Consider the following 16491-nt stretch of genomic DNA (forward strand, 5'->3'; position numbering starts at 1 on the left):
GGTAAGAAAGATGCCGGAGGCCTGCAGAGTATGAAACCATTATGTTTAAGTCTGGCAGTAGGTCAAGGCAGAGATGCAGTTGCAGAGCTGCATTCTGGTGTGCATTTTATGCCTGATCTGCAGCAGAGGTGAGGTGTGTAAACTACCTGTTGAAACCTTTGTGTGATGGAAAATTACAGTGCCAGGAAATAAGCCATCAAAAAGAGAACAGAGAAGGAGAGGGACGAGGATAACAGCTGCTCAGTGAACTCTTTACCTCTCTATGGGATGACAGAAGCAGACCAGGAAAACCTAGTCATGGGTACTTGGCAGTGGTTGCCTGCCTCACCTCCTCAAGAGCAACTAACACCATCCACTGCAGGAACAGCATCACAGCATTTCATGATGGATGTAAAACATGGCTTCAATCTCTCTCTTTTTTCCCTTTCCTCCCACAAATGACACATTTACAGTGTTTGCCCTTGAAGAACTTTGAAGAATATGTAGTGATTAGTTCAAGGCAAAATTGATTAAAGACTAGAAATGATGGCATATGTATCCATTCTGGTATCCTGCATGGGATACACTGGGAGAAATCAGGTTACAGTTCTGCTAATTTAATAAACGCTGTTCTGGGTAGTCACTGTGATTGCACAGACAACAGGCAGGCTCAGGACAGGAGAGCAGGGGACACTTCAGTGGTCACTGTGGGATCAGAGGTGAGTCAGGTACTTGATTTTCTACATCCAAGCTCATTGTCTGCAACAGAGCAGCTCCCTGGGGTGGGTCTGGAGTCTCCTTCAGGGACTTACACTTTGGGAGGAGCTAACTGGTACAGCCATGAAGGTTCAAACTAAAGTCCTGATGCTCTTATTTCATATATTTGTAGCTCTTATTTCATATATTTGTAGCTTCTTAATAGTCCTGCAACCTCAGAGATCAGCCCCAAAGCTAGAGGTCAGACTTTCAGGCCACGTCTCAATAGCTTGATAATGTTCTGAATATGGGAAAAATGTCATAGGAAAATATAAATTGTTGGGAAAAATTCATAGGAAAATACAAACTGTAAACTCAGTATCCAATACATTATATCCTTTATTTTTTATTCTTTGATATCTTGGTGAATTTGCCCATAAATCTGTGTTGCTTCTGCTTGTTTTATCTGATAAGTGACATTAAATAATGCTATTCTTTTGGTTGTGTATCATGTGTCCCAGTTAGTATGCTTATTTGAAATTTTACATTGTATTAAATGAAGAATACAATCCAAGCAAAACTATCAAATATAATGTTAAGAATTGAAATCTATATTGTTAAGGCTACCACACAGTAAAGAGCAAAGCGTTTTAAAGAATACCATACAATACATTGCAGATCTAAGCTTTTCAAAGCAGGATATGCAGGATTAGGGCTACATTTAAATCCAAACATGATAAAAGGGAAAAACCAAATAGGCAAAACAGGACTACTTTACAGTGTTACATAAGAACTCACATAGGAAAGTAATTCAACCCCTGATTCTATTTTGTAATGGTATCAGGAGAAAAACAATATTTAAAAACATGAATTCTTTTTTTTTTTAATTTGTCCTTATCTGATCTGCTACCATAAATATCAAAAAACTTTAATCCAAACTGTATGGCTCTTGCCATCACAGCGCAGAGCTCATTTTGTTTGTGAGCCTCAGTCCTGTATTTTCTGTTTCAGCACATTTCCAGTACCAGCTCAGCTCTGACATTTTGGGTGTTTGTGACCACTGAAATACTCAGCTTCGTGACGCTTTTCAAATAACCACAGCACTATCTAAACTACGTTCTATTTTCAAGCTTGTGACAGATATTCTCAGTACTGACTCAGTCTTGAAGTCCCTCGCATTTTCAGGGAAACATGCTAAGATTACACTATCCTTTGGGACTGTGTATCCTGCCTACATAATATATATATCTATTTTGTAAGCAGCTTAGGGTAGGAACCATGTATTACATAAAGTTGAGTGTATAGCCAATGCCCTTATTTAGTAACAACCCATGCTTCCACTCCTTCTGCCTGCAGTGCCTGGTGGCAGACTGGGATTTGTTTGTGAGGAGATGAGTGGTAGCACAATAACATCTACTAAAATGCACTTGTTATTCCTGCCTTTCACATTCAAAGACGAAGACGGCAAGCAGCCAGCGGCATAAGCTCCTTGGTAATTGATATGCGAAAGAGGCTCCTAGATCCTATCCATGCCATTCCATCTTCCACCTCCCCAGGAAGAAATGCTGTGATGGAGATGGCAGCAGCATCCTCAGGAGGGTACCACTGCTCCCTTCCTTCCCTGTCTCCCTCGCCCTCTCCCCTGGGCTCTCAGAGAAATACATTGCCTTTGAAACTCATGTGCCAGAATATTATTCAAAGAATTATGGTTCCTGATTCTTGCTACAGTCCGCTTCTGCGGCTTTGTTTACTTGGCAGGGTGAGGGAGGGAGGAGGGAACTGGATTAGCCTCAAAACCCCACAACAAAAGGCAGAAAAGCGCTGCTTTAGGCATTTGATAATCTGCATTTCTAGAGAATTACTGAACATGCTAGAATTATCTCTTGAAAATCTGGTGTATTTTAAAAGAGTTATTTGTAGCGCTTAAGAAACACTTCACATCAAAATAGACTTGAAATCGACAGGAGTTTTGTTCTCTTCTGGTAACTACTGTTATATACCATAAGAAAAGGGCAAAACAAAATATTTGGGTTCTATTTACTTCACCTTTAGAAGCATAAATGTTACACTGATAGAAATAATCAGAACCACTGGGATCCAAGCACTGGGAAAAAGAAAGGCAAACAATCCAGGGTTTTGGTCAACGGAACAATTTTCTTCCCATTTGTAAAGACATTTACAGCTGAGAGGGGATTACAGTATTTCCATGAACATCATGTGGGGAAAGGACTGGAGTATTGGTTTAGTTGATTTTTTTTAGGAGAGGAAGAAAACTACCTAGTCTTTGCTCATGGTATTGGACAGATATCATACAGTGGCTCAAAACGCTAATTTGCTTAATTGCATTAGTCCACTCCCCTCCTGTTATGGGAATTCAAGCTTCAATGGCAAATTCAACCTCCTAATGAGATTATGGTGACGTTCCCAATATGAGGCTGTGGGGTGGCAAAGGAGCCACACGTTTCCGTGGTGACTGGCTGAGTGGTTAACCCTGGTAAGATGGGGTGGAGGGAAGAATCAGCCTGAGTGACAGCACTTCATCCTTTAAACTTCAGCTCATGGCTGAGCAAAGCAGAAATAGTGCCAAGCAATGACCATGGGGAAATTACCCTTGTTTTAATCTTTGTCTCCTCCAGCTGATGTCAGTAGAAGGGGACGAGACAAAGGACCTCAAGCTGAGGTAAAGATCATTAAAACAGAAGAACATAAAGCCATGGACATGCCTGTGCCATCTATGAAATATTAATTTCACTTGAACACAGACATTTTTCTTTGTTATGCTGTTTGATACTACCGTTATTGTTATACCTTTAATCCATTTTATGTAGTTTTATTCCTTTTTTAAGCTCCTTTGTAATGAAGGTGCCTTTTAGTCAGCTCCACCAGCTAATCAGATTGCTTTCCCTTCATTACTCACATCGAGCTTTTAAAGCCTGAAGCCTAAGCTAACTGGAATATATGGTCGCGATTTAAGTAATGTGGAAGAGCTGAAACCATGCCAGAAACACAGCACATAGCTACGTTTTTATTGCCTCCATATTAAGAGCAGGTGAGATGCCTTTGAATCAGGGACTATTCAATCAAAAATGTGCTCAATTACTGTACAGGAGTATAACAGATGTGCTTATCACTCACATATTTCAGTGGAAACAACTAATATGCTTTTTTGCCATTTAGCCAATAAATTTTGTTGAGACAAATGCAGGGCAATGTTAAAGAGATCACGTCTGTGAATGGAAAAAGACAATAATTTTTTGGGAGTATATTATTTTTTTCCCAAGGCAAAGATATTTCTGAGTCAGAGGACAATGCTGCCCACATGCAATTAAGGAGTCTATAACCCACACACATGGATCCCCCGAGCCCAGTTTAGTTCAGAGCAGTGCAAATCTAGAGAATTTCCACTGCGGTCAGTAAAGTTAAGCTGTTGTCAAAAACACCCATAAAGGCAACATTGTTACCTCTTTTCTCAAACCTGCATATGTGAGCAAAGATTGGAGGTGCAGGCTCGTGGGCAAAACTGAATGAAGGGCTTCAGAGACTAAATGAATTCAAAAGTGATCAAAAACTTACTCTGACCACCAAGCAGCACTGGCATGTGATTTGCCTCTCTGGTATGTGGTTGCTGCCCAGGATGCGGTGGGGAACAGCAACCTGGTGAAAGAGCAAGAAGAAAAGGAGAGACCATTACTACGTGACACCAGCAGCATCAACTCCTAATTCCTCTACGCTCTAATTTAGTACAACTGAGAGTGTCATCAGTTGCTGAAATATTTTCACTATTTTTAAACCTTAGGGAGCAAATGGAAATCACATTTTAAAGACGGAAACTTAATTAGGGTTTTTGAGAGCTAGTCATTTACCAAAGGAGAAGCGACAAGGGCAGCTCTACATTCCTTACCTCTCCTCTGGGAAGGTTTCTGATGTCTGCTGCCGATCCACGCAGTGTTTCTTTTGTTGTGGATTTATCTGTGATGGCTCCCGGCAGATCAGTGTGATGCAGCTGGTCATCAGGATTAAAATGGAAGAATCAATAGGTTTTTCAGTTTGTGTTTTTGTTTTCCTCAGCACTTTCAGGAAAGCCTGCAATTCTTATAATCACATCCTGACCTTGATTCCCAAGATCATCTATTTTTGAAGATACCTACACTGTAATCAAAGTTGCCATTAGGGCATTGCTAGTTACACGTGTAGCAGCTTTCATCTAGCTAGATTCAGATTAAAGGTTCCTGCAACATTTAGGCTGCAGAAGCCAATGGCAGGAAGGCTGTTGCAGCAGTGGAACCCTTACAACCCCACAGGGGATGCTGGGCATCCAATTGAGAGGACCAAGTGCTTGATGGCTCTTCCCATGACAGCTCCTGCCTCTATAGCTCTGCTGAAGTCACACTTTTGCCTCCTAGAAATACCTTGTTACCCCCATCATGATCAATTGTCTGCAGTTAGGTCTTTAAAACACGACCTTCTTCAGTCCTTCAGCCCAAGTATTTATTAAGTGCATGGCCAGTTTTGCTCATTAAGTTGTCACAGTTCATGTGGGATGAGAGTAGCAGCTACTGTTGTGGCTGTGACACACATTTGCAGCTCCTCCCCTTCATCTCTGGAATTCTTTTCTGAACATTTTACTGTGTTGGCTTTCTTCAAGTTTCTCTGCTGTTTCCTGTTGCTCTAGAGCTCAATTTAAGTTGTTCTGGTGTACTTCTGAAAGTTCAGCAGGTTCAGTAAATTAGCAGCTTAAGATACTGAGAAGCTGAAAAGAAGGTGAGATAATCACAGCACCTCTATAAGGTATTTTACACATAATAAAATACAATCAAATATTTTGAGAAATAAATTAGGACCCTAATCTCTCTTGGCTTTCCTTACAGCAAAAGAAATGACTCGTTCTGATTCCACTTAGTGGAGGAACCTTAAATTTAAGCATCCAGATTTAGATGAGTTGGTATATGATGTGATGACTCCTTCCCACTCCTGTTCATTTTTCCACTGCTCACATGGGTAGGAAATGCAGATGTATGTTACTATTTTTTTTAGCCATGTGATGTGAACCCTTATTGTTAATGAGAAGAGATTAACCTTTTGAAATGTGAGGATGAAATTACACTCTTTTCAGGACTAGAGCCACGAGCTAATATAATAATGTAGGGCCTAGAAAAGAGCTATGGAGACACCTGAATCTCAGATCTGAAATTTGTTCCTATAATGAGAAAACCAGAACACTTATTAAATGGTTATTTAAACAGGCTCAGGATCCCAATCCCAACTAATTCTGCTTTGGCCAGGAACAGAGAACAGTTAAGAGAGTAAGGATGCAAACCCAGACCTCCACCCACAGTTTCAGTGGGAGAAAAAGTCATCTTCCAGATGGGGCTTGCCATTGACTAATCCTGCAACAGCAAGAATTTTTTATTAGCATTAAGAGGCCTAGAAACTAAAATGAGCTCTTAAAATGCAGCCCCAACACTGTCTGGAACTGAATTTTGGGTGTGTAATACACACTCATGACAGTCTTTGGCTGTACTATGTTTTGAACACAGCTGCAAGCACTCATGTAGTTATTCCCTTAGAAACATCCATCTCAGTTATGGAAATATTAGGAAATATGGTTCTGGTAATCCCTAGAAAATAACTACTAGTCACTACCAGTCATTATGAGAGATCACTCTCACCTGACCAGAAGATTTGTCGAAATTAGAAAAAATAAAGGGTATGAAGGCTAAGAAATACCAGGATATACATTTGTTATGCCCCACTACCACAAAACATAAACAAATGGGAGAAAATGGTCTCATGATTCCAAATCAGAATTTGAGGAATTCCTTAGGTACAGCTCTGCCAGAGGTGAGGGGTCAAGGACACCACCCTTTTGAATGCCAGCAGCGTTTTCAAACTTCCTGACATTTGCTTAGGTGCTTGTATATCCACAGGGCAGGAAGAAAATGTTATAATGCAATGGACATTAAGTAGGTTCATCCAATTGTTGTGGTTTAAGCCCAGCTGGCAACAAAGCACCACACAGCCCCTCAGTCACTGCCCCCCACCAGTGGGATGGGGGACAGAATATCAAACCTGTGGGTTGTGATAAAGACAGTTTAGTGGGACAGAAAAGGATGAAAATAATAATGATAAAAGAATTCGAATATGCAAGTCAAGAGTTGCACAGTGAGACAGCTCACACCCAACTGGTGCCAGTCAGTTCCTGAACAGTGGCCCCCAGCCAGCTCCCCCCACAGTTCATATACAGAGCATGATGCCATATGGTAATGGGATATCCCTTGGGTCAGTTGGGGTCAGCTGTCCAAGGTTTGTCCCCTCCCAGCCTGTGCCTCTCCAGCCTCCTCACTGCCAGGGCACAAGAAGCTGAAAAGTGCTGTAAAATGCTCAGCAACAGCTGGAAACATCAGTGTGTTTTCAACGTTACTTTTATACTAAATTCAAACCACAGCACTGTACCAGCTACTAGGAAGAAAATTAACTTTGTCCCAGCTGAAACCAAGACAGAAAACGCAGAAAATACTTACCTACATTAATGAATCTCCTGTTTGGTTCTACTGTATTGCACGTCACTTGGAATGTCATGTCACATATTGCAGCACTAGAAAAAGAGGTTTTGCTGCTGTAGTTGACATAATTTCAACAAAAGCTGAGTGCTGAAGTTTTCTGTCCACCACAAAAGTAGCCAATGTTATATGTTCTAGAAATAAAGTACATACAGACCATTTCTAGCTGAAAGATGCTTCCACTCATATGCTAATTTTACTGGTCAGATCTAGACTACGCTTTTTAATATTATCAACATTTGTTTCAGTTTCTCTCTTCCATTTCAGCCTGCCTTCCTTCCTTCCTTCCTTCCTTTCCCTTCTAATTCTTCTGCTCCCACTGCAATAGTGCTCACGAGGCTCCTGGCAGTCCTGTCCGTCAGGTCCATGCGTGCATGAGATTTTCATGTGACAGTTCCCCGGATTCTGATCCAAGGGTCTGAGCCCTGCTCGTTGGGGCTGCCAGAGGGGTGCTGGTGTGCAGCTTGCACAGTGTTCAGCCAGCCCCCTTCTGACTGGCAAGAGGCTGCTTTGATGGCTCATCTGGGCACACCAGGAGCCCAGCTTGGCTCAGCAAGTGCTGACAAGGTAGGCACTTCCCCCACTAAATCTGACAGCCTGACAATACAGGTTTAATACTAAGGAGGACAATTTCCTCTCCCAGTACCTCATTAATATTTGCTTGACTAGTCTCATGTCTTCCTCCTTTTCTCTTCCACTTTCTCATCTAAATTCAATCTACTTATGACATACTCCCATCCATTCTCCATTTTCTCTTTGTTTTCTACCCAAACATGCCTGTGATTCTCTTCCCTAAAGCAGCAGTGGCCAGGCACACTGAGTGGTTGAAGCCCTAAGTGGTTACTGAGCTCCTGAGCCCTTGCTAACACAGCTTTGTATGGGGTAAAATGAGACAGAAGGGGACACGATGGGTCATGCACTCAGGAGAGAGCTCAAGGTGCCAGCCATGGCTGAGACATGCCTTCCAATGAGGAGCTTCTAAGGGAGATCAAAGCTGAGGCTGACCAGATGTGCTCTGGTTGCAGTGTGCCAGAGGAGGAAGGAAACAGGCTCATCTTTGCTGAAGCTCCTCACAGGAAACTGAGGGGATGTAAGGAAAGAAGGAAAGCACAAGGCACTGAATGGCCCAAATGAGGCAGGGTAGATCTGACTCCCAGCTGAGTTACTACCTGCTGTGCCTCCCACACACCTACTTACATTTGCATTCTACCTTTTATTAATGTTAATTACTCTTACGTTTTGCTATAAGAGGAAGATGTGGACCTTAAAAGGCACACTGCTTTCAGAAAGCCATTACTGCAGCATAACCTCCTCCTCTTCTCATGGCAGAGCTCAGGCAAGTTAGGCTTTCTCTGAAACCACTGACTTGTTAAAGTTTTTTTTAAAAACTGAAACATACAAAAGAGCTCCATATTAATTCAATAGGAATTCAGTTTCTAGATGGCAGCTGATTAGAACCGGATGACTTATTCAAATAAAGAACCCTGATGTCTGTTGATCAAACTGATAACTGATGTACTGTAGGGACTGCTTTTTGACCTATCCAGAGATGGACAGGCACCTGAAGGCAAATGCCTAATTTTATTTAGACCCCTTCATCAGACAAACCCCTCTTTTTTGTTGTTTTTATCTCTCAAAAACTGATATTTACTTATGATGCCTACTTGGAGCTGAGTAGTGCATAGCAAAAGTTGGTCTTACTGCAGAAAAACTGAAGTTCTCTTTTTATCACTGGCCAAATTGCATGCTGTGTCCATTTGGGGGGAAAAGAGAAGTCGAACTGCTCAGAATAGCTTGCTTCCATCCTCTTTGAGTTTCACTATCAATGACATTTTCTATTTCAGCAGACACCTAAACTTTCTTTATGAGTTTCTAGCACTGCCTGGCTCAACTGCCACTTTTTAAATCTCTCCTATACAAATACATTTTATCCATCAGTATCTTATGACCCAGGAAGACATAAAATTCAATTTACTCATTAACCTTAGCTTTCTGAAACTGCAATTACTGCCTTGTGCAGAGTCAGTAATTGAATTGAAAATGGGTAGCATGCAAATGCCAGCCAGTGCTAGCTACTGCTAAATAGATAATCCTGCATGCTCACCACAATTGCATGTGGCACACAGACAGCAGGTAGAAAAACAGTGTTAGAAAGGAAAATGCACAAAGTAGCATGTGCAGGGATTAAGGAGATGCAAAAGACCAGACACACAGAAACCCACTCAGTGGGAATAAACACAACATTATATTAGCTTAGGTTTAGGGTTACAGTTAATAGCATGCAGTTATTACTTTTGCATTGAAAAGCACTTTCTGAGCGGATGGTTTCACCACAGAATCAGATCTTGTTTTTCTCCCTGCCTTTTGTAATTCAAGATGCTGGCTAGCATTTTATATAGCCTAGTATCTCCTGCCCCAGCTGTCATGAAAGAAATCAAGACATTACAAATAAGGACTGGGCTAACAGAATGAGATTCAGCTTGAAGTGTGCTTGTCTTTCAATATTATCTTCCATTTTCTTCCTCCCACTGAAGCATGAATGTATGTTTATCCAGCCTTGCAGAGAGTGCTTTTCCATTTTTCAGCTTGATCTACGTGGAGATGACCCTGGTCTCTTGCAGCTACATTTCATATCTTGTCGTGGCCCTTGCAGATGTATCTCACTGGTTAGCTGAGTTCCTTTATCATGAAACCTTATATTCCTCTCACATTTAACTTGTTTTGTTTAGCTTCCTGGTTCCAGTCCTAATTTCCTAATTTCTTCCTTTGCTACTGGGAGATGCTCCAGTAAACAAAAAAATGCCACTTAAAAGCTTAACTCACCATGGTTCTGAACTCATACAAGGCATACCGACATTATAATTTTAATTCAGATCAGGAGCATTACCTCTTGCTGCACTTTGGTTCATGTCTCAGAACTGTGCTGGAGAAAATGAAGAGGATATCTACTTGAGGAGTCTAAAGCAGAAGCATTTACTCAGGAGCACAGGTAGCAAATTCCAGCTGCTATTGGCAGTCACTGCTCAGGGCCAGACCAGGGCAAGCCCAGAGTGATCCTTTCCCTAGCAAGATCCATTCAGCTTAGCAGAGCTGCTCATCTTGGATCACATCACTTGTTAGGACTGACATGGCATCCATAGCATAAGTATACACAACTTTCTCTTTATTTTAATCACATGATGTAATAGTTTTTATGGACACAATGGTGGCAGCTGGTTATTCTACACAGAAAGATGCATTTAGGACTCACACATATAGCAGCCAGTGCATTTATATGGGAGTAATGGCAAAGGTTTCAGAGTGGGAACACTGGATGTGGTCTAGACAAATACAGTCCTGGGTTGGTAAGAGGGGGCTTGGAATCACACTAAGGATGCAAGTACTCACCAGCAGTAAATCAAAGAAACTCACAGCTTGGTGTTGGGCAAAACTAGTGTTAGGAGCAAAAGAGAGCAGAATGCATTATCCAACACGTATAAAATGCACTGTATATTGTAAATGCAGATGTCATGTACTTGCAGACCAGTAAAAAGAAAACAAGGTCTATTAAAGTTGTCAGCAAACACAAAAATAGCCCCAAGTGGAACCTAGAGGGAGGAAGAAGTTGCCAACATCATATTCCTCTTGGCAAAGAAGTGGAGGAAATCCAGTCATCCACACCACACCCCACCCAGTGTGTATGCGTGTGCCCATGTGCATTTCTCCGCAAGAGTTTAAATTGATTTTTTTCATGCAATGAGAAGTATTAATTCAGTTAGATAGCTGGAACTGGGAACTTTAGTAAGTGTGTGGACTAATCTAGATAAGTGGACTAATCATAGTAACTGTTTATTGCATTTTATTTAAGTCTACGAAAATGTCAGACAAGCAATAAATTCTTGGCTTCTCAAATAAGGCATGTCCCCATTTGTGCTTACAACAAGATTTTGAGCACAACAAACTGATTTCAATTAAGATGTATTTTGTTGCCAGTTTGAGTAATCCTTGTCTGGATGCAGAGAGCTCACAAAAACCTGCAAAGGAGAGTTATTTCGGTATAGATTTGTACTCAGAACAGCACCAGTGGTGCAAGTTAAAGGTAACCGAGTTTATACTTTGAAATGTATCAACGTGGAGATTTTCACTGCTTTTAAACTGCTTTCTATCTGCTCTTAAGCTGACAGAAATAGTGTAACCTGCTTATGCTTTCCTTAGAGTGGCAACTATACATGTCTTGTGCAAAAATGACCCATCTCGTCTTCCCTCCCACACACATTCCACTGAGGAGGGCTCTCTAAGGGGCATTGGAGTGACACTGATTTGGGATAGTTGATAGATACTGTAATCAAAGAATGTAAGACATGTAGAAAAATTATATTTGGCATCTAAGAATATCTGCCATATCCAGCCATCATAGAATGTGCAAAAAGGGAGATCCACTTGATCTAATTTACCTGGATTTATAAAAGTCATTCGACACATCCCTCATTGAAGGCTTTTGGAGACACCAAGATGCCACAGGACAAAAGTCTGCTTCTGGATAAATGGCTGATTAAATAAGTATTGTGTAAACTGATGCTGAACCCTCATTTTTGAATGCAGCTCTGGTCCCCTTGAAAAGAGATGATAAAAGAAAAGACGTACAGATGAGGGCTGTACGGATGTTTAAAGGTATGAAACGGCTTCAATAACAGCAACAACTGAAGATAACAGGACTTGGCAAGACTGCAAAGGATATGACTGATGGAAACACTTGATATAAGATCTTAGAATTATGGGAAGTTATTTCACCATAGAAATGGTAGAAAGGAAACAATTGTTCAACTGTTTCTTCTTGTAAGAGAATGCTGGAGGATGAAACAAATTAGGAGATGATAAATTCAAATTTAAAGAAGCTCTTTCCCCCCACAGTCTATTTTTATGCTGTAGCACTTACTACCACAATTTATTGAAGATATTGGTAATGCACATGGGTCTAAAAATATGCAAGCAATTGGACCAATTTATTTTTCTCGGAAAAATAAATGCATAGTGCTATTACAAATAATCAGCTCAGGGACAGCAGAAGTTTACCATCAAGACTTCCTGCCCAGCAGGGGAAAAACTTTATTTTCTGTAAATCCTTGTCTATTTTAGGATTGCAGAGGGGAAAAAGCCTCCATTTAATGTTTGCCTATAACACAGGGAATTAAGTTAATGAGGCTTGAGCAGCCCCTTCCATTTCGCTGTTAGAAAAAAATCAAAACTGCATCTGAGCAAAGAAAGCAATGCCCTTATCCAGAGGTCATCTCTGGCTGCAAAGGGATGTTCTGGTCTCCTCATCTTCCCAGTGGTTATTGGAGCTTTTGGATTCCGTCCTTCCCCCCAACATGTCCATAAAACCCCATTAGGGGCAGCTGCAGTATCCTGCAAGAAGGACTACAGCCAGAAGCCTGGAGCATAAAGTAAGTAATTTTGTAATTTGGCAGGTAACACATTTTGGCTTCCTTCCCTCTACTGCCTTCCACTACTGCCTTCCTTCCCTCTTTCCAGGCAAGCTTGGACAATTCCATAAAGCCTGTGTTTACATGGCCACTGTGAATCTGCATCACTATCCCTGAGGAAAAAACCTGACTTCTTTCTTCAGTGCTGCCCAGCTTTTAGGGACCCAAACTCTTATGCCAGCTAGGGAAGGTGTCTGTGGGACTCTGTGCACTAACACACTGAGATACACGTAGTAGATTTTATAATCCTTAAATGCAACATAAGGCAGCTTTAGAGAACATGATAAGGAACTTTGGGTTAGAAGAAAGTGTAATAACTTTAACTCAAACAAGCATCTTAATTATCTCATCACAACAAAAATCATAGCCAGCACCAACCAGGATTCCTCTTTTCTAAAAGCCAAAGTCATCTTCAGGAAATAAAAGTTAAAACTTTAAAATAAAAAGTTTAAAATAAAATATTTCAGAACTATATGATAGGATCTGCAGGAAGCTGGATTCTTTTGCAAGGGCTGGCATATGGCCAGACTGAGATAAAATTTTGTTTTAATAATATTGACCCTGTAATCCTCTGTGACACAACGGCATCCTTGAAGAATAATAAATTGAAGCAGACCTCTGAAATACCTAGCACTAAAATTAAAAGCTTACTTTTACAATTTTAAGGAAAAACACCCTTGACAAGAGATAGTTTACCAATATTTTGGCCAGAATTGGAAGGAAAAATAGTTTCACTCCAGACCACCTAATCAAGGAGAGAGTACAGATTCCACAGGCAATTTTAAGAATAAAAGAATATGAGTCCTGAGCAAAAGAAAAGTAATAAATCACACTGAGGATGTTTTTTTTTGTTTTGTTTTTTCTGTTTTTACATTTTGATTGCTTTATTAGGAAATTAAGAAGGCCCATCTGGATATTTATTGATTTTTTAATAAGTCACTGAAGGGAATTATCAAGAAGTACAACTAAACAGATTGTATCTATCATGCAGATCACTGGAAGTTAGATAAGAATAGCTTTTCTGTCCGAAAAGATACTTAGGAAAACACGATTTTGCATACAGAAAGCAAAGTGTCTTTCTAATTTTCCAGTGCTTCCTTCCATGTACGAAAGCAACACACTTGTACATTTCTTTGGCTGTATTTTCAGTCCCCACAGCTACACAGCACTTTAAATTGCTGCTTTGGAAAAAGCAGGAGTTTTGACGGAAGAGGCGTTTATTCAGTAGGAAGCAATGAGAAGGAATTGCTCATCTATCAGGGCAGGGATTAAACTCCTCCACTGGTGGAGCTTCACTGACCCCTAATGGACAATCCCCACCAGTGCGCTGCCCCGGCAGGAATTTCCAGCCATGCCAGAAAACCTCACAGCGGTCAGCACTCCTCCTTTCAGCCTAATGTGAACGAACTCTAACACGTCAGCTTTCCACCCTTTAGTGTGAACACATTTATTCCATATTTCTGAGAAGCTAGAAGGAAGAGGAAGGTGAACAAACAGTGTTTAATGAAGCCATTCGAACAACTAGTTAGGACAGAGCAAATTCAACCCTTTAAAAACTAGAGCAAACTGGTTTTACATCTTTCAACAAGGAAATAAAAGTTCTTTCAACAAGAAATAAAAAACGTTAAGGACTAACATCTCCACTTGACCCATCTGAACTAATTAAAAGGAGGATTTGAAATCAGCACAATCAAGAATCTGTATAAATGATGGCAGTAATTTGAAAGGCACAGTCAAAGTATTTGTTCCTTTTCTCTCAAAGGAGTGACTACACCTGCCACTAGGAGAGCAATGAGGTGTTTCCATTACAGAAGAAGGACTCCTTGTTTCAGCAAAATCGCTATGGTTTCCCCTGAGTGAGAAACTGCCAACACCAGAAGGGAGAATGAATCCATGATGGTTGGTGTAGTTTCTTTTTGTTTTTCAAAGACTGCAGAGATGAACTCAAGAGAATGAACAACCAAGCTGGAAACAGGCTGCATTTCCCATTCCCCATCTAGGAAAGGTTTTTCTTCATGTTCTTTTTTCACTAGTTTGGTTGCTCTGTTCCCAATTTCCTATGCACTTTGCTTTCCTTCCTACCCCAGAAATGTAGTGAGATTTTGACATGCAGAAGGTAATGGCATGGAACAAAAAGGATCCCACAGCTGATGCCCACACTGACAGCCAGAACAGCCCTGTTTAGGCAAACAAAACAGCACTAGTCTGTAAGAAAAGTGCTGGCTTCCAAGGCTAACTGGATTAACTAGAAATCCTTGCCCAAGTCAAAAACACCCACCAAATTTCCAGTCCTGCTTATATGCAGCACTCTAAGTAATGATCACTTTATGGTATTATTTTCACAAACAACGATAAAAAGGCAAACCAATTAAGGCAAACCCTTTGCTGCCAGAAATTCCTGCCCCTTCAGTGTGGTGACATAAAAAACAGATTAAATTAAATCACATTAATCTCTGGTTAACAGAGCCCCTTGGGAGGCAATCTTGAAGGGTAAAAGAATCCAAGAAGGCTGGACATGCTTCCAGAAGGAAACCTTAAAGCTGCAGTAGCAGGCCATCCCCATGTACTGAAAGATGAGCTAGCATGGAAGAAGACTGGCCTGGCTGAGCAGAGCTTTGGCTGAATCCCAGGGAAAAAAGTTTATGACCTTTGGAAGAATGAGCAGGCAACTAAGGAGGACTATAGGTGTGTTGAGGTTATACAGAGAGTAAATTAGAAGGGCCAGGGCCCAACTAGAACTTACTCCGGCTACTGCCATAGAAGACAATTAAAAATGTTTTTATAAATACATCAGCAATAAAAGAAGGGCTAAGGAGAATTCCCATCCTGTATTGGATGCAGGGGTAAACATAGTGACAAAGGATGAGGAAAAGGCTGAGGACTTAATATCCTCTTTGCCTCAGTCTTTAATAGTAAAGCCAGTTGTTCTTTGGCTACCCAGCCCCCCCCCAAGTTGCAAGACAGGGGCAGGGAGAAGAATGAAGCCCCCACAATCCTGAGGGAAATAGTCAGTGATCTGCTACACCAGTTAAGACACACACAAGTCTATGGGGCTGGATGGGATCCACCCAAGGGTCCTGAGGCAGCTGCTGGTTGTGTTCAGTGGGCCACCTAATTTCAAATCCCACGTTCAGTTTCGCTGAAAAAAAGACATTGAGGTGCTGGGGTGTCCAGGAAAGGGCAATGTAGCTGGGAAAGGGTCTGGAGCACAAGGCTTATGAGGAGTGGCTGAGGGACCAGGAGATCTTTAGCCTGGAGAACAGGAGCCCCAGGGGGGACCTTACTGTTCTCTAAAATTACCTGAAAGGAGGCTATAACTAGTTGGGTGTCAGTGTCTTCTCCCAAGTAAGAAGTGACAGAAAAGGAGGAAATGGCCTCAAGTTGTGCCGAAGAGGTTTAATTTGGGTATTTTAACTTCCAGTCCTTTTTTCCACCTTCTTCTCGTCTTCAACAGAAGTACCAAATCTTGACTTAAGTTGTGTATCTCTGCTCTGAAGGGGCAGAATATCTAGAGAAAGGAAGATCTGACTGTCACTATTTCTCTAGCACACACAGCACAACATTCCAGATGTCCTAGTAAGCCAGTGGTTACAGTTTTTTCTGTATTGTGACTGTTAGATACAAGAGAAATTTCCATTTTCCTATTTTCTGTTCACTTGTGAAGAAATGGTCTGTTAACCCATTGGCTGAATGTCCATTATAGTCAGGTTAAAAAGTTTATGGACCCAATCAAATATTGTTTAAGTCTCCTGATAGACATGGATTTTAGTTATGGTAAAAGACCCAGTGCGAAC

This window comes from Lichenostomus cassidix, chromosome 2 (assembly GCF_008360975.1).
Source record: "Lichenostomus cassidix isolate B80296 chromosome 2, HeHo_3.0, whole genome shotgun sequence".
In the NCBI taxonomy this organism is placed as follows: domain Eukaryota; kingdom Metazoa; phylum Chordata; class Aves; order Passeriformes; family Meliphagidae; genus Lichenostomus; species Lichenostomus cassidix.